We start from the raw sequence: 18,879 nt of genomic DNA, 5'->3' as shown, positions 1-18,879 counted from the left end.
ATGTACATGTAGGTAGAGTTATTAAATGGCAGCAGGTAGTCTAGTGGTTAGAGCGTTGGGCCAATAACCGAAAGGTTCCTAGATCGAATCCCTGAGCTGACAAGGTAAAAATCTGTCGTTCTGCCCCTGAACAAGGCAGTTAATGCACTGTTCTTAGGTTGTCATTGTAAATAAGAATTTGTTCTTAACTGACTTGCCTAGATAAATATAAAGTGACTATTAGATAATAACAAAGAGTCTCAACTTGCTCCACTACAGCCCCTTCGATGAGAATTGGGGTGTGCTTGGTCTTCCTCTTCCTGTCATACAACCCTGATGCACACACACACACCTGTTCTCATTGCAAAAGCCTCAGTGCCATCTAGAATGTTACTTTTGTTGATATTATGTGAATAAATTGGCTCTGTTTCCTGTGGTCAGATGTTACTGAAAATGTATATCCTTTTTTTGTGTACAATTGCCTGCATTGTCTGCATTTGATGCTTGTTAAAAGTATCGACCTGTTTCCAATTCTTCTGACAGACAACAATGTTCTGAAGGTTCTGTAATGTTGCAGCCTTTTAAACAGATGCCCAGCTTCAGTGACTCTTGGTTGGTCAACGTCACACACTTTGGGTCCCGCATTTGATGGCAAAGGGGAAGTACGACATAAAACAGTGGAGCTTGTTTAGATTTGGTTTGTTTACATAAAATACACCTAAAACAGGGGCCACAAAGCAACACATTCCAAGTCAAACCTACCACCCTGTCAATCTATTTAGATGAAGTTTGGATTAGCGCTGTGAGCATCTAAAAAGGCGCTGTATAAATGCTAGTATTATTATTAGCAGCCAGGTTCACATCTCACACTGGAGGCTTATCTCTATGGCCCCTGAGATCAACCAACACAATGTTCAGACCAGTCTTTTCTATCTACCCAACCAGTCACTCTGCCATTCATTAGTTATGACTGGCTGATTACATAGGATCAATGTCATTATGGTGATTATTAAGAACTATGTGGATTCATTAAGCACCAGATTAAAGAACCACAGGAAACTGAAGGGTGAAGGCTAGAGCCTGGGAGTCTAAACAGGGGTTAGCCATACTTAGATGTTTGTGTGTGTGGTGTGTGTGTGTGTGTGTGTGTGTGTGTGTGTGTGTGTGTGTGTGTGTGTGTGTGTGTGTGTGTGTGTGTGTGTGTGTGTGTGTGTGTGTGTGTGTGTGTGTGTGTGTGTGCGTGTGTGCGCGTGTGTGTGTGAGAGAGAGAGTTGGAGCTATTTCCACCAGAGAGAAAGATACTGTGCCAAGCCTCCATCTGTGGAAGATAAAGAGCATGCAGGGCCACAGCTTCCGTCAGGTCAGGAGGAATGTCCCAGCATGCAGGGTCACAGCTTCCGTCAGGTCAGGAGGAATGTCCCAGCATGCTCTACTTCTACTTTAAACACACCACATTACTTTCATCAACCAGAAAAGACTTTGGATTTCATCCCAACTCGATTCCCTATATAGTGCAATACTTTTGGCCAGGGCTCATAGGGTTCACCATAAAGGGAATAGGCTACCATTTGGGAGTCCACTACTTTCATCAGCTAGGCTTACCTTGGTGATGTTCAAGGAACCGCTTCTGTTCTGGTGATGTATGTGAGAAGTTAAGTGCCATGCTATCAAACCGAGGATGCTTCCGAAATGGAACCCTATACTGTCTAGAGCACTATTTTTGACTGGAGCAATAGCTACAAGATATAGAGAATAGGGTACCATTATGGACGCAATTAGAGACTTGGAGACGTTCAAGAACCGCATCTGTTCTAGGTGTACTGGAATGTGGAAGTTGAATGCACTACTGACAAACGGAGACTCATCAAACTGGGTTCAGACATGCACTGTTCACGGGTCGAGAGAACACGTCAGTCAAGACACCACAAAAATACATTCCTAACGACATAATATTTACATCCTCTGTATGGTGTTAGATACTATGGAAGCACTGCAGTTCACTCCCTCAACGGTTAAGTAGGTAGTGTGAATGAAATGACACTGGAATAAAATAACTATCTTCAGCAGTACTATCAAATCAACACTCATTGACCTCTCTTGTTCTACTGTATGTACAATCTATTACATAATATCAACAGAACAGAGCCATGGAACAGGTAGGCAAACCAAACAAGGTGTGTATGTGTGTGTGTGTGTGTGTGTGTGTGTGTGTGTGTGTGCGTGTGTGCGTGCGTGCGTGCGTGTGTGCGTGTGTGTGTGTGCGTGTGTGCGTGCGTGCGTGTGACCTGCAAATGTTAGTCCATGTAGGAATCAGGTGTCAATTGGGTATGGCAGCCAACATACACTAGCTCCACACCAACAATCTAAAATGAGCTGCTAAAATCACTCCAATCTGATTTAAAGGAAAATGCAGTTCAGCAGTATTTCCAATTCAGTATAACGCCTGGGGGATCCTGTTTTATGCTTACAATTCACCGCGGTCGGCCTTGAACTTTCGTGGCTTCAATGAGAGGGGACAGTCGTTCTCCCTTCTTTCTCTCCCTCTCACACATCACTCAGTTCTGCATGTACACACACATGCACACTTATCATGATGTATTGCCACTCAGCCTGGCCCTCGTCTCTTTCTCTTCAAGTAATTCAGCAATGATAGCCACTTTTACAGAGCCGATATGGTTCTTCATTCTGTTCAAATGTGGATCAGTGGCGCTGTGGTACGTCTATCAAAACAGGGGCATGCCCAGACCAGAGCAGCAGAACAGGAGCAGCTCCAGACCAGAGCAGCAGAACAGGAGCAGCTCCAGACCAGAGCAGCAGAACAGGAGCAGCTCCAGACCAGAGCAGCAGAACAGGATCAGCTCCAGACCAGAGCAGCAGAACAGGAGCAGCTCCAGACCAGAGCAGCAGAACAGGAGCAGCTCCAGACCAGAACAGGAGCAGCTCCAGACCAGAGCAGCAGAACAGGATCAGCTCCAGACCAGAGCAGCAGAACAGGAGCAGCTCCAGACCAGAACAGGAGCAGCTCCAGACCAGAGCATCAGAACAGGAGCAGCTCCAGACCAGAACAGGAGCAGCTCCAGACAAGAGCATCAGAACAGGATCAGCTCCAGACCAGAACAGGAGCAGCTCCAGACCAGAGCATCAGAACAGAAGCAGCTCCAGACCAGAGCAGCAGAAGAGGATCAGCTCCAGACCAGAGCAGCAGAACAGGAGCAGCTCCAGACCAGAGCATCAGAACAGGAGCAGCTTCAGACCAGAGCAGCAGAACAGGAGCAGCTCCAGACCAGAGCATCAGAAAGGAGGAGCTCCAGACCAGAGCATCAGAACAGGAGCAGCTCCAGACCAGAGCAACAGAACAGGAGCAGCTCCAGACCAGAGCAGAGCAGAACCCTTCGCGCGGCTATGATTCTAAGCAATGAATGATGAAGTGCAACACTGGAGAGATGAGAGTTGCAAGCTCATGTCTATCAGAACAGAGAGGGAGAGATATCATAGAAAGTGAATCTCATTCTAGTTATGTGAGAGATACTGGCTCGCTTCTCACACAGACACGGACAGGCTTTGGTCTCAAACATAGGTTACAATGTTGCACAAACTACAAACCTGGGCCGGCTCAACCCAAATCAACTCTTATAATATTAGGGCCGGGCTGAAAATGTTTTTAGTTTTTTCAAATAACGTTTTTTTTTGTGGGGGCAGGAGAATAAACGAAGAGGCAACTCGAATAAACTTTGGTCGCTTTTATTATAATTGTTGCATCGCAAAAAGTGAGAGAAAAAAAATGTCATGCCACGCGATGTAACGGATCCGGCCGAAATAGGTTCCGGAACAAAACAGTCCAAAACAGAGAGGTGGCGGATCCTGTTCCAGCAGCTTCCGGCTGAAACGATGAGTTGGTGGACTACTGTGTGAGGCGCTCAGTGTGGTGAACTGCGTCTCCTACTGGCTACTACAGGCAGGGCTGGAGCCCTCCCTACCGCCGAATCCCAAATCTACATGATCCACCAAAATACCAAAGAAGAACATTTCTAATTTGTGTAACGTGTCATTCCAGTCTTCAATGCTGTAGTTTAACGACGGAATTAAGCATGGAATGGAAACAATCAGGAAGTAGTTGATTCCACTAGTTACCACAGCCACAAAGTAAACATGTATGGTCTTCATTCAAGGTTAGGGTTAGGGTTCATTCAAGGTTAGGGTTAGGCATACATGTATCCGTGTGGCTAAGGTTAGAGCTAGGTTAAACATATCATTTTTAGAAGAGAAATTGTAGAAATGGACGGGGTTTATGACTTTGTGGCTGTGGTAACTAGTGACGACCGAAGTAGTGGATACTATATTACCCAGGGTCCCCTTCGCGTGTCTAGATACACATTATAGAAACGATATTTGATTATTTGCCATAATTCCACCAAAAACACTTACATATAAAGCAACAGGAACATGGTCGGGAAAACCTTATTTATGCGTCGCTGACCAGACCATATTATTAGCCATAACCGTTACCGAGATTGATAGTGCTGTGAATCTGGTCGGTATCAACCCTCTCAATCGGTAGTACACTCTGGTTTCTCTTCAGATCGCATAAATCTTTCGCCTTTTACTAAAGATTTCCGTGGAGAGGAACATTATGAGTATCAACTAATTTTTTGATGCCCGGCCTCACGGCTGGGCTTCCTACACTTGTTGAAAGTTAAATTAATTTAGTACATAGTTTAATGGGAGGACTGTCCATTTCGAAACCTGCATTTGACTGCCTTAAAGACCTATGCAGCATTGATACAGTATCTTGGAAGGAAAATAGAGGAAGTGCTCAAAGAGCACCTCTAGTTTCCAAACCCACAGAGTGTACAAGTCAAGTGGACCATTCTGCAGCCTATCAGTTTAAATCCATATGTTTTTTATATTGGATATACATACAGCACCGTAGATAATTCTCTGTGCGTTGTGTCGCTGTAAAGGGAGTTGGGGGTTCATTCTACTCAGGAGCACTTTTTGCGGCCCTTATAGTGGCCCATCAGCTTACATCCAATCTGTTTTTCCATATTGGACATACTTTAGTACACAATTTTATGTACGTTGTGTCACAGTAAAAGGGGGTCCATTCTACTCAGGAGCTTTCCAAATCCACAGATTTTACACCCAGAGGAGCGTCTCTGCTCATTTGGCGGCCCTTAAAGTGTGGCAAATCATCTTAAATAAAGTATGTTTTTCATTTTGGACATACAGTGCCTTCAGAAAGTATTCACACCCCTTGACTTTTTCCACATGTTGTTGTGTTACAGCCTGAATATTTAAAATGGATAAAATTGAGATATTGTGTCACTGATCTACACACAATACTCCATAATGTCAAAGTGGAATTATGTTTTTAGAAATGTTTACAAATGCTCCTCTGGGTGTAAACTCTGTGTATTTTTTAACTTCAAGTGCTCCTGAGTAGAATGGACCCCCTTTTACAATGTACTATCAGTATGGTGCAATATGTAAATCCAATATGAAAAAACGAGTTGATTTAAACTGATGGGGCACTCTATAAGGGCCAAATGAGCAGCTATACTCTGTGGATTTGGAACTGAACCTGGTCTCAGAGCATTATGTACTAATCCATGAAATTACATTTAGTATTTTATGTTACATTTTCTATTTTATTTATTTATTTTTATTTAACTAGGCAAGTCAGTTAAGAGCAATTTCCTATTTACAATGACGGTCTACCAAAAGGAAAAAGGTGTCCTGCAGGGACGGGGCCTGGGATTTAAAAAAATAATTTAAAAAATACAATATAAATATAGGACAAAACACACATCACAACAAGAGAGACACAACACTACATAAAGAGAGACCTAAGACAACAACATAGCAAGGCAGCAACACATGACAACACAGCATGTTAGCAACACAACCTAACAACAACATGGTAGCAACACAACATTGTAGCAGCACGAAACATGACAAACATTATTGGGTATGGACAACAGCACAAAGGGAAAGAAGGTAGAGACAACAATACATCACACAAAGTCAATCACCACCTTCCGGAGACACCTGAAACTCCACCTCTTTAAGGAATACCTGGGGATAGGATTAAAGATATAGATGCACTATTGTAAAGTGGTTGTTCCACTGGATATCATAAGATGAATGCACCAATTTGTAAGTCGCTCTGGATAAGAGCGTCTGCTAAATGACGTAAATGTAAATGTAAAACAAAGCAGCCACAACTGTCATTAAGAGTGTCTATGATTGAGTCTTTGAATGAAGAGATTGAGATAAAACTGTCCAGTTTGAGTGTTTGTTGCAGCTCGTTCCAGTCGCTAGCTGCTGTGAACTGAAAAGAGGAGCGACCCAGGGATGTGTGTGCTTTGGGGACCTTCAACAGAATGTGACTGGCAGAACGGGTGTTGTATGTGGAGGATGAGGGCTGCAGTAGATATCTCAGATAGGGGGGAGTGAGGCCTAAGAGGGTTTTAATAATAAGCATCAACCAGTGGGTCTTGCGACGGGTATACAGAGATGCCCAGTTTACAGAGTGCAGTGATGTGTCCTATAAGGAGCATTGGTGGCAAATCTATGTGTATTACAACTCGTATATGTTACGAATTTGCGAAAGCGTATGTTACGAACTCTAATTTGTTGTGGCTAACGTTAGCTAGGTGGCTAAAGCTACCTGTTAACTACCTGGCTAACATTATCTAGGCTAGAGGTTAGGGTAAGCTAACATGTTAAGTAGTTGAAAAGTGTCTAAAAAGCTAAACAAAAAAAAGTTGTCCACGATGAGATTTGAACACACAGTACAGTAGGTGGTGGGGACGACCGGTAGACAGTGTCCTTCGCCCCCGCCTGTCGGGCACGGTTTTCTCCGGTGGTACTAACTAGCAAGCCAGCACACCGGTGTCGCAAACTAACGACTGTGTTCAGCTGGTGGGAGCGAAGGACACAGTCTACTGGTGTCGCTCCTGTTGAGCAAGGAAGACTCCGGTAGTCAGGGGCAATAAACTCAGATAATATTTGTATTTCCTCTTTTGGAACCACATTCAAAAGCGTCACACAAGCTGAAGATGACGTGCTCGAAGCGGTTCCTGAATCCCATTGGTTCTTTCATACAGGAACCAATGGGAAGCTCGACGGGGGGCGGGAGCTGCGCACCGTTGCGACGCAACCTACAGATCATTTTATATCGGCGTATAAACTCACACACAAAAACATCGTTGACCATTTAGGCTTAAACAAATAAAGATAAAATAAATAAATGGCATAATATATATTTTAGAAATACTTTTAATTATTCTTTGTATGATAACTAGTATAAAATATACCGAGAAATGTTTCAATCATTTTCGCCTTTATTATTAATTTACAAATAGAGGACATGACTTTAATTCTGAAGGATTCCCCCAGAAAAGCGCGACCTAGAAGTACTTAGTTATTATTTTCCTCTTCACATAGGTGGGACTATTTTTGGATTGTTTACATAAAACGCACTTACAACTGAAGCACGTTATATTAAAGACATGTCTTAATGTATTTCATACGTAAGTAGCGAAAACTCTTGCTAGCGGCTAACTAGCTAATTTATAGCTAGCCTCCTAGCATGATTGTGCCCTTAACTATCGTAGCTACATAAGTAGCTAACCATTTAAAAGACCACCAGCTAGTTTTTACTATTTGTATCTACGCACTTTACATAATATTTATCCTAATTTCTTATATCTAAACACTCATACAGTCCACTCGTCTAGTATTGCTAGTTAGCTAACATCAACGGTAGCTAGCTAACCTTAGTCGGTAACGTTAGCTACCCTATCAACTATAGCTAGTTAATAAGTTAACTAGCTAATGTATGACCGTGTTATCGATCCTTGGTCACAGCTCGGTTGTCCCTTTTCTCATGTTGCATATCAAACCCACCCAGGTATACGGACGTTGTAGAATATAATAAGCCTAGTTAGCTAGCTAATTAGCTTAGCCAGCTAAATCGATTGGAGCGTCCCAGCCTTATTCATGAGCCAGACAGTTGAAGCAATGTGCTGGTAGTTAGTAACGTTAGTATGCAGCCCATTATAACCTGAAGAGATGCCGGAGTGTGGCATCAAACGAGAAGCCTGCTTTATAAGAATCTACTCATCAAATGGATGAGGACAAAACAAAGCCTGCAGGTTGGTCATTTGCTGCACCTTGTGCTTTGTCTGTCTGATTTTAACAACATTAGGTCCGTATTAAGCCTAGTCTATGACAAAAAATTACTTTCAATTGAGATTCCCCATTGAGTTAGATTTTGTTGTTGTTGTCCAGGACTAGTTTTAATATGCGTCCGGGACCTTTATGTTTTGCGTCTGAGAAAACTAACTAGCTGTATAGCTAACTAGCCAACTAGCCAACTCATCTGTATCTAACCAGTGGTGCCAGCATATTTTCCTGCTGCCAGGAGAACGCTAATACGAAAGTATTGTACACACCACCCTTTGGGCTATCCCCATTAGTACTATTAGGGATAGTTCGGTAATAGTCCTACAGCCTGCTGAATGCTGCTTTGCTTGTGGCTATAGTCTACTGGAACCACTCAATCAGGTCCATCCTACTCCCCTAGGGCCAGGATTAGACTGTCATGGTCAGTCACATGTACTTTCTTCTGCATGGTTATTACTAGGAAATCATTTCTCTCGTTTTATCTACCTCCAGAGCCTTTTGCCTTTAGCATTTTATCTCACCCCACCTGCCAACAAGCTTCTGTCAACTTATTGTGACTAGTGAAAATATGACTGCCTTCTGCTTTGAAGATCAGCAAGTCTCCACGATTCTTTCTTTGATTTTGGATTTAGATATATATATTTTTTTATCCTGCTTTGTAGGGCCATGCATTTTTCATTTTGACTTAAATTGCTCTAATGCATTATTAATGTGTGTGTCTCTTCATATTTTCTCCAGGGGTAGCTAGTGTTTGAGAGGGGCCTCCTGGAAGTTAAAGTAGCTGTTTAAGGCAGCTAGTGGTGAATAACTAGGGCTGTTTTCCAAATGGCACCCTGTTTCCTTTGTAGTGCACAACTTTTTACCAAAACCCCATTAATCATGGTCAAAGGTAGCGCACTATTTTGGGAATAGGGTGCCATTTGGGACAAACAGAGCACTTAGAGCTCCTACTGTACTTGTACTGTCAAAATGAAGTGGTCGATAGGCTTGTATCCATATTGTCATACATTCATACAGATTTTGTGCCATCCCAGGACATTCGCTAATACTGGGGCACTGAACACAAGGGGCTAGCTAATTAAAAACTTCAAAATAAATAGTTTCAATGCTTTTGTCTGTATTGAAAAACCATCCCTTGGCTATTTCCAAATACCCCGGTATACAGTATAGACTAGGCTTTTTAATCCTGCCTGCCGGTCATCATCCGTCTTGGGCTGGCTGCAATACTTTTAGAAGTTATTAATACGCAACCAAATAAATGAAGCATGTTATGTAATTCTCCAGGCCTCTGTGCCAGGCCTGTCTGGGAGCAGAGCATCATTGCCAGTTTAGCTCTAATGATTATCCTTTGACGAAGATGTGTTTATCAAACGTGTCCTTTTTTGGGGCGGGGGATATAACTGTTCATTACAGATTTATAAACTAACGATAAGCAAGTAATTCACAGCTCTTAAATTACTTAATACCCCCTTCACAGGGTGTGCTTTTTACTCCCAAGAAACGTTGTTTTTATATGGACCCGATAGAGGGTAAGGCCCTGTGATAGACTAGCAAAGTGTCCAGGGGGTACATCAAGCTGCCTCACGCTACAGAAACAGGATATAGGCTCCTGCTCCTGTGAGCCGTTCTGGCTTGCAACAGTCAAGGCTCATGCCAGGCTACTACTTCCCTAATGGGCATATGACTAGGTATGTCATAGTAGTGGCTAACACATATTTTTTAAATCCGTTGCTGTTTGAAAGATACGCCAACCTCCAGCCGAGGGCTTGACATGTCAAACACTCTAATTTAGGGTTTCAATTCATCTCACTGCTCCCCAAGGTCAGTCTGTCATAAATCAGGGTTGTTTAAAAACACTACTGGTTTGTCACCAACCTTGATGGGAGGGAGAATTTGAGACATTGGACAAGCTGCAGACAGTGGGCTTGTTCGACATTGCAGCCGACAGCGTAAGCGACTGCCGACTGATTCATTTACAAATCACCTCTCATCATAAGTAACTACTCAGTCATTACTGAATTGTAGAGAGATCAGTCAGCCAATCACAATGCATTACAGATTTGATCCGCTCAAACATGGTCATCGAGTGGTTATGTGCTTATGGGGGAGGAGTAGGGAGTTTGGGTTGGAGATGTTATTAGGATGTTTACGGTAGTGTCACTGTGCTGTTTATTAGAATGACGTGGCGATATCTATTAGGATGACGTGGCGATATCTATATGAATGACGTGGCGATATCTATATGAATGACGTGGCGATATCTATTAGGATGACGTGGCGATATCTATATGAATGATGTGGCGATATCTATATGAATGACGTGGCGATATCTATATGAATGACGTGGCGACATCTATTAGAATGACGTGGCGATATCTATTTGAATGACGTGGCGATATCTATATGAATGACGTGGTGATATCTATATGAATGACGTGGCGATATCTATATGAATGACGTGGTGATATCTATATGAATGACGTGGCGATATCTATTAGAATGATGTGGCGATATCTATTAGAATGACGTGGCGATATCTATATGAATGACGTGGCGATAGCTGTATGAATTAGAGGTCGACCGATTAATCGGAATGGCCGATTAATTAGGGCCGATTTCAAGTTTTCATAACAATCGGAAATCCGTATTTTTGGACGCCGATTTGGCCGATTTTTTTTAGACCTTTATTTAACTAGGCAAGTCAGTTAAGAACACATTCTTATTTTCAATGACGGCCTAGGAACCGTGGGTTAACTGCCTTGTTCAGGGGAAGAACGGCAGATTTTTACCTTGTCAGCTCAGGGATTCAATCTTGCAACCTTATGGTTAACTAGTCCAACGCTCTAACCACCTGCTTTACATTGCACTCCACGAGGTTACGCGAATGCAGTAAGAAGCTAAGGTAAGTTGCTAGCTAGCATTAAACTTATCTTATAAAAAACAATCAATCAATCATAATCACTAGTTGATGGTTGATGATATTACTAGTTTATCTAGCATGTCCTGCGTTGCATATAATCGCTTAGGTACACGTTGCTCCAACCATAAACATCAATGCCTTTCTTAAAATCAATACACAAGTATATATTTTTAAACCTGCATATTTAGCTAAAAGAAATCCAGGTTAGCAGGCAATATTAACCAGGTGAAATTGTGTCATTTTGCCTTCATTGCACGCAGAGTCAGGGTATATGCAACAGTTTGGGTCGCCTGGCTCGTTGCGAACAAATTTGCCAGAATTTTACGTAATTATGACATAACATTGAAGATTGCGCAATGTAACAGGAATAATGTTTTGTTTTCGAGATGATAGTTTCCGGATTCGACCATATTAATGACCTAAGGCTCGTATCTCTGTGTGTTATTATGTTATAATTAAGTCTATGATTTGATAGAGCAGTCTAACTGAGCGATGGTAGGCAGCAGCAGGCTCGTAAGCATCTATATGAATGACGACATCTATATGAATGACGTGGCGACGTCTATGTGAATGACGTGGTGATATCTATTAGAATGACGTGGCGATATCTATATGAATGACGTGGTGATATCTATATGAATGACGTGGCGATATCTATATGAATGACGTGGCGATATCTATATGAATGACGTGGCGATATCTATTAGAATGACGTGGCGATATCTATATGAATGACGTGGCGATATCTATATGAATGACGTGGCGATATCTATATGAATGACGTGGTGATATCTATATGAATGACGTGGCGATATCTATATGAATGACGTGGCGATATCTATATGAATGACGTGGCGATATCTATATGAATGACGTGGCGATATCTATATGAATGACGTGGCGATATCTATATGAATGACGTGGTGATATCTATATGAATGACGTGGCGATATCTATATGAATGACGTGGCGATATCTATCCACGTTTTAATTTGACCTCAGTCTTGTGAATTGCCATCTAGGCCGGGTTACTGTAAAGTGCTGATATAAAAGGGCTTTATACATTTTTTGATTTAATTGATTCCCTTTATCTCTTTGCTTGATTCATTTAGTGAGTGGTTGGTTGATTGATTGCCCTTCCAGGAGTTGATTTGATTTATTGATTCATTCATTAATTGATTGATTTGATTGGTGCCTTTTCTTCTCCAGGAGTTGATCCTGCCCTTGCTGCTGCTGTGCCTTCTGTTTCTGATCAGCATCCTGAACCCCCATGCCTACTATGGAGGTATCAGTACTATGGAGCTGGAGAGGGTACACTACTCCGTCCTCAAGGGCCTGGGATACACCCCCGACAATTCCTTGATTCCTGTGGTTTCTTCACTGTTGACCTGCAGGGCCGTCTGGAGATGTTCTCTAGTGAACAGGGTCTGGAGAATGCCAGTCTGTATGAGCCGTCAGGCTACGTTGGGGTGGTCTTCATGGGCAGCACACCCACCTCTTACAGACTGCGCTTCCCTCACAACCGGCTGCCCATGCCCAGCGACTACACTCAGTCCATCGGTAGGACATGATTTAAATATTGGTGTAGGTGAAATAAAGATCTTGTTTTTTGAGCAAGATTTGTCTCTTCCTTCCTTATGTCCATTGGTGAGGGAGTAATATTACCCTATTCTGTACAATCAGATTATCCTCAATAGAATAGAATCCTTCCTCTGTGGAGGAACTGGATGTTTGATCACGGCAAAATGATTATAACCTCCATTATGTGAGTTATAAAATAAGACTCTCCCTCTGTCTCCTTCGCCCTCTGTCTCCTTCACCCTCTGTCTCCTTCGCCCTCTGTCTCCTTCGCCCTCTGTCTCCTTCACCCTCTGTCTCCTTCGCCCTCTGTCTCCTTCACCCTCTGTCTCCTTCGCCCTCTGTCTCCTTCGCCCTCTGTCTCCTTCGCCCTCTGTCTCGCTCTCTGTCTGTCTCCCTCTGTCTCCTTCGCCCTCTGTCTCCTTCGCCCTTTGTCTCCTTCGCCCTCTGTCTCCTTCACCCTCTGTCTCCTTCGCGCTCTGTCTCCTTCACCCTCTGTCTCCTTCGCCCTCTGTCTCGCTCTCTGTCTGTCTCCCTCTGTCTCCTTCGCCCTTTGTCTCCTTCGCCCTCTGTCTCGCTCTCTGTCTGTCTCCCTCTGTCTCCTTCGCCCTCTGTCTCCTTCGCCCTCTGTCTCCTTCGCCCTCTGTCTCCTTCACCCTCTGTCTTCTTCACCCTCTGTCTTCTTCACCCTCTGTCTCCTTCGCCCTCTGTCTCCTTCGCCCTCTGTCTCCTTCGCCCTCTGTCTCCTTCGCCCTCTGTCTCCTTCGCCCTCTGTCTCCTTCACCCTCTGTCTCCTTCGCCCTTTGTCTCCTTCGCCCTCTGTCTCGCTCTCTGTCTGTCTCCCTCTGTCTGTCTCCTTCGCCCTGTCTGTCTCGCTCTCTCTCTGTCTGCTTATCTGTCTTGCTCTCTGTCTGTCTCCCTCTGTCTCCTTCGCCCTCTGTCTGCCTGTCTCGCTCTCTGTCTGCCTGTCTGTCTGTCTCGCTCTCTGTCTGCCTGTCTGTCTGTCTCTCTCTGTCTGTCTCGCTCTCTCTCTCTGTCTGTCTGTCTCGCTCTCTCTGTCTGCCTGTCTGTCTGTCTGTCTCGCTCTCTCTGTCTGCCTGTCTGTCTCGCTCTCTCACTCTCTCTGTCTGTCTGTCTCGCTCTGTCTCGCTCTGTCTGTCTCGCTCTGTCTGTCTGTCTCGCTCGCTCTGTCTGTCTGTCTCGCTCTCTCACTCTCTCTGTCTGTCTGTCTCGCTCTGTCTGTCTCGCTCGCTCTGTCTCGCTCGCTCGCTCTGTCTCGCTCGCTCTCTCTGTCTCGCTCGCTCACTCTCTCTGTCTCGCTCTCTCTGTCTGTCTGTCTGTCTGTCTGTCTGTCTGTCTGTCTGTCTGTCTGTCTGTCTGTCTGTCTGTCTGTCTGTCTGTCTCGCACTGTCTCTGTCTGTCTCTCTGTCTGTCTGTCTGTCTGTCTGTCTGTCTGTCTGTCTGTCTGTCTGTCTGTCTCGCTCTCTGTCTCTCTGTCTCGCTCTCTGTCTCACTCTCTCTGTCTGTCTCTCTGTCTGTCTGTCTGTCTGTCTGTCTCGCTCTATGTCGGTCTGTCGGTCTCTCTCTGTCTCACTCTCTCTGTCTGTCTTTCTGTCTCGCTCTCTGTCTGTCTGTTTGTTTTTCCTTCCTCCCTCAGCCAGCTGTTTTGTCATGTCAGTAAACTGCAAAGCGGCTAGCTACTGGTACTCTGGCTTCATCCGCCTCCAGACTCTTATCGACGCTGCCATCATACAGGTGAGAAGACAAAGGTCAAAGGTCGTTGCAGAGATCTCCTCAGGAGGTTCAACGTAGGGCTGCACAATTCATCGATTTCACATCGAAATTGCAATATTGATATGTGCAATGTCCATATCGCAAGAGATCCATATCGCATGCAATATTTTGTAATACATTTCAGTCCGCGTAACTGTTAAGTTCATGTTTTAAGTATCCCTATATTTCTGTTATTACGGGGATATCACTCTGTTATTAGTGCGCCTGTGCAGCAGTCTCGTTGTTGATGAACCTGGCCTGAGTGCTATGGCAACCATGTAGTGTGCTAATACGGTTTAGTAAACGTTGTTAAACTGGAACCTTGTCGTTGTGTCATTCCGAGTTAACGTTGGTAGCAGAGGATGGCTAATAACTACAATGTGCCCCCTCGGTTCGACACGGGTTACTAATCTGGAGACGGGTTACTAATCTGCACACGAGTTACTAATCTGGACACGGGTTACTAATCTGCACACGGGTTACTAATCTGCACACGGGTTACTAATCTGCACACGCGTTACTAATCTGGACACGGTTTACTAATCCGGACACGGTTTACTAATCTGGACACGGGTTACTAATCTGGACACGGGTTACTAATCTGCACACGGGTTACTAATCTGCACACGGGTTACTAATCTGCACACGGGTTACTAATCTGGACACGGGTTACTAATCTGCACACGGGTTACTAATCTGGACACGAGTTACTAATCTGGACACGGGTTACTAATCTGGACACAGGTTACGAGTTACTAATCTAGACACAGGTTACTAATCTTGCCAGCAGCATACCACCCTGCATCCCACTGCTGGCTTGCTTCTGAAGCTAAGCAGGGTTGGTCCTGGTCCCTGGATGGGAGAACAGATGCTGCTGGAAGTGGTGTTGGAGGGCCAGTAGGAGGCACTCTTTCCTCTAGTCTAAAAAATATCCCAATGCCCCAGGGCAGTGACACAGTGTAGGGTGCTGTCTTTCAGATGGGATGTTAAATGGGTGTCCTGACTATCTGAGGTCATTAAAGATCCCATGGCACTTATTGTAAGAGTAGGGGTGTTAACCCTGGTGTCCTGGCTAAATTCCCAATTCAAACCATCATGGTCACCTAATAATCCCCAGTTTACAATTGGCTCATTCATCCCCCTCCTCTCCCCTGTAACTATTCCCCAGGTCGTTTCTGTAAATGAGAATGTGTTCTCAGTCAATTTACCTGGTCAAATAAAAAATAAAAAAAATCTTCACACGGGTTACTAATCTAGACACCGGTTACTAATCTGGACACGGGTTACTAATCTAGACACCGGTTACTAATCTGGACACGGGTTACTAATCTAGACACCGGTTACTAATCTGGACACGGGTTACTAATCTGCACACGGGTTACTAATCTGCACACGGGTTACTAATCTGCACACGGGTTACTAATCTGGACACGGGTTACTAATCTTCACACGGGTTACTAATCTAGACACGGGTTACTAATCTGCACACGGGTTACTAATCTGCACACGGGTTACTAATCTGGACACGGGTTACTAATCTGCACACGGGTTACTAATCTAGACGAGAGAAAGCAAGCACTTGCGGCGGTATTATCGCTGGAGGGAAGAGCGTGGGATACAGCACTGGAAATATCCCTGGAGGATTTGAACAAGGATGACGGCAAATCACGTTCTCAAGACAACCAGAAGAGGGCACCATTGCCCGGCACAAATCCATCAAAGCACTTACCATTGGGTTAAAGACTGTCCTCATAAAGATGAACAAGTTAAACTAACAGGGCACTATTGTGTAAACATTTTAGACAAAGACATTACACAGAGTCCATGTAAAAATGAGATTCTGACGGACATGGAGATTCTGAAAGTCACAGAGCACATAGATTCTGTCAGTCACAGAGTCAATGTAAAAATGAGATTCTGACAGACACAGAGAACATGAACACAAAGGAAAAACACAAAGTATTGTTAAAACTTCACAAACACTTTGGACATGCTACAGTTGACAGACTTCAGAAATGACTCAGCAGTTCAGGGAATAATGATGATGAGAGTATTTCCATTCTACAGCAGGAAGTCAAAGACATTGGCCAAAAATGTGTCTCAACAAGGTGGGTGTGTACCCTTAAAGAATCCTTAACTGGAATAGTGTCTAAAGCACGTCTAGTGGCTAGAGGTTTAGAGGAGCTGGCAGCTAAACAACTCCCAAAAGACTCACCGACATGCGCCTCAAGAGTCACTCAGATTGCTGATGACAGTGATCTGCCAGAAAAAATGGAAACTTCATTCCACAGACATCAAATCTGCATTTTTTTCAGGGAACAGAGCCGTCAAGGGACATTGACATCCAACCTCCGCCTGAAGCTGAGAGTGAAGGAACACTGTGGAAACTATAAAAGTAAACTGAAATCACAACAAGTGACAAAGTTTCAGCATGTTGGAAAAGATGACTCTCTAAAATGACTTGTCTTCAGTGATGCTTCGCTAGGGAACCTTACAGATGGAGGCACACAAGGTGGACATCTAATCGTGTTAATGGGTGAAGGAGGAAGATTCTCACCTATCTGTTGGCAGTCAAAAAGGATCAGAAGGGTTGTCCGAAGCACACTTGCTGGAGAAACACTTGCTCTTGCGGATGGAATTGACAATGCTATCTTTCTTGCAACTGTTCTCAGAGCTTACCACTGGTGAGACAAAACGGCACATTCTACCTGTACGTTTGTGTCACTGACAACTACTCCTTAGTTGATGCGTGAAGTCAACCAGGTCTGTCACAGAGAAAAGACTTGGTCTTGAGATTAGCAGCATCAAGGAACTTATTCAAGCACAGAGGATCCAGTGGATTAAACCCATTTGTAATGGGGGACTTGAAAAATACTTGGGCATTTAATTATGTTGTTGATGTTTTATTTGTCTTTCAAGAAAAGTGGGAGATTATTAAGTTCATGTTTTAAGTATCCCTATATTTCTGTTATTACGGGGATATCACTCTGTTATTAGTGCGCCTGTGCAGCAGTCTCGTTGTTGATGAACCTGGCCTGAGTGCTATTGCGACCATGTAGTGTGCTAATACGGTTTAGTAAACGTTGTTAAACTGGAACCTTGTCGTTGTGTCATTCCGAGTTACAGTAATGTCCGTTTTTATAGATATCACATTTACATAAGTATTCAGACCCTTTACTCAGTACTTTAACTTTTTTTCTTCTAAAAACCAGTTTTCGCTTTGTCGTTATGGGGCATTGTGTGTAGATTGATGAGGAAAATGTTTATTTAATACATTTTAGAATAAGGCTGTAATGTAACAAATTGTGGAAAAAGTTAAGGGGTCTGAATAATTTCCGAATGCACTGTATGTATGCCTTAATTAGTTACCTATATGAATCATATTCTACACCATTTTCTTATGTTCTCTATTCATTCTTAATCCCTACCTGTGTTCAGATGGAGACCAAGCAGTCAGTGTGGAGTGAGATGGGCCGCTGCGTGTGGTGATGATGGGCCAGCCAGGGTCAGTGGAGATCGAGAAGTTCCCCTACGCCGTCATCTCCATCTTCCTGGTTCTGGCCTTCACACCCTTCGTCACCTTCCTCATCGTCAACGTGGCTGCAGAGAAGGAAAACAGGCTCAAAGACGCCATGATCATGATGGGCCTCTACGACTCTGCCTTCTGGTGAGGAAGAACTGTGGAGGAGGAGGACGAAGGTTGATTCACTCTACCATCATTAAAAAGCTGGCGCACACTCCGGGAAAATGATTTAGTGTTGAGGTGCCGACTAACGGAGGGTAAACTGTAAGCTATAAAAACAAAGAGTCACACTCTCTATATACAGTAGAAGTGGGAAGTTTACATACGTCTTAGCCAAATACATTTAAACTCAGTTTTTCACAATTCCTGACATTTAATCCGGGTAAAAATTCCCTGTCTTTGGTCAGTTAGGATCACCACTTTATTTTAAGAATGTGAAATGTCAGAATAATAGTAGAGAGAATGATTTATTTCAGCTTTTATTTCTTTCATCACATTTCCAGTGGGTCAGAAGTTTACATACACTCAATTAGTATTTGGTAGCATTGCCTTTAAATTGTTTAACTTGGGTCAAACGTTTCGGGTTCCACAAGCTTCCCACAATAAGTTGGGTGAATTTTGGCCAATTCCTCATGACAGAGCTGGTGTAACTGGGTCAGGTTTGTAGGCCTCCTTGCTCACACATGCTTTTTCAGTTCTGCCCACAAATTTTCTATGGGATTGAGGTCAGGGCTTTGTGATGGCCACTCCAATACCTTGACTTTGTTGTCCTTAAGCCATTTTCCACAACTTTGGGAGTATGCTTGGGGTCATTGTCCATTTGGAAGACCCATTTGCGACCAAGCTTTAACTTCCTGACTGATGTTTTGAGATGTTGCTTCAATATATCCACATAATTTATCTTCCTCATGACGCC

General features: G+C 43.7%; 1 non-coding gene and 1 pseudogene across 1 annotated transcript; both read left to right on the top strand.

Annotated features, from left to right (window-relative positions):
* Window positions 1–4,538: 4,538 nt before the first annotated feature.
* On the top strand, window positions 4,539–4,654 carry LOC123731504 (U5 spliceosomal RNA). Its single transcript, XR_006762657.1, has one exon. It is a non-coding gene; the product is annotated as a U5 spliceosomal RNA (small nuclear RNA).
* A 2,487-nt stretch (window positions 4,655–7,141) lies between these two features.
* Window positions 7,142–18,879, top strand: part of LOC106590826 (cholesterol transporter ABCA5-like) — a 23,146-nt pseudogene continuing 11,408 nt past the window's right edge.

The sequence above is a fragment of the Salmo salar genome, chromosome ssa28 (genome assembly GCF_905237065.1).
Source record: "Salmo salar chromosome ssa28, Ssal_v3.1, whole genome shotgun sequence".
Classification (NCBI taxonomy): domain Eukaryota; kingdom Metazoa; phylum Chordata; class Actinopteri; order Salmoniformes; family Salmonidae; genus Salmo; species Salmo salar.
Note: the sequence above shows the minus strand (reverse complement) of the source record. Positions and strands in the feature narration are given on the sequence as shown.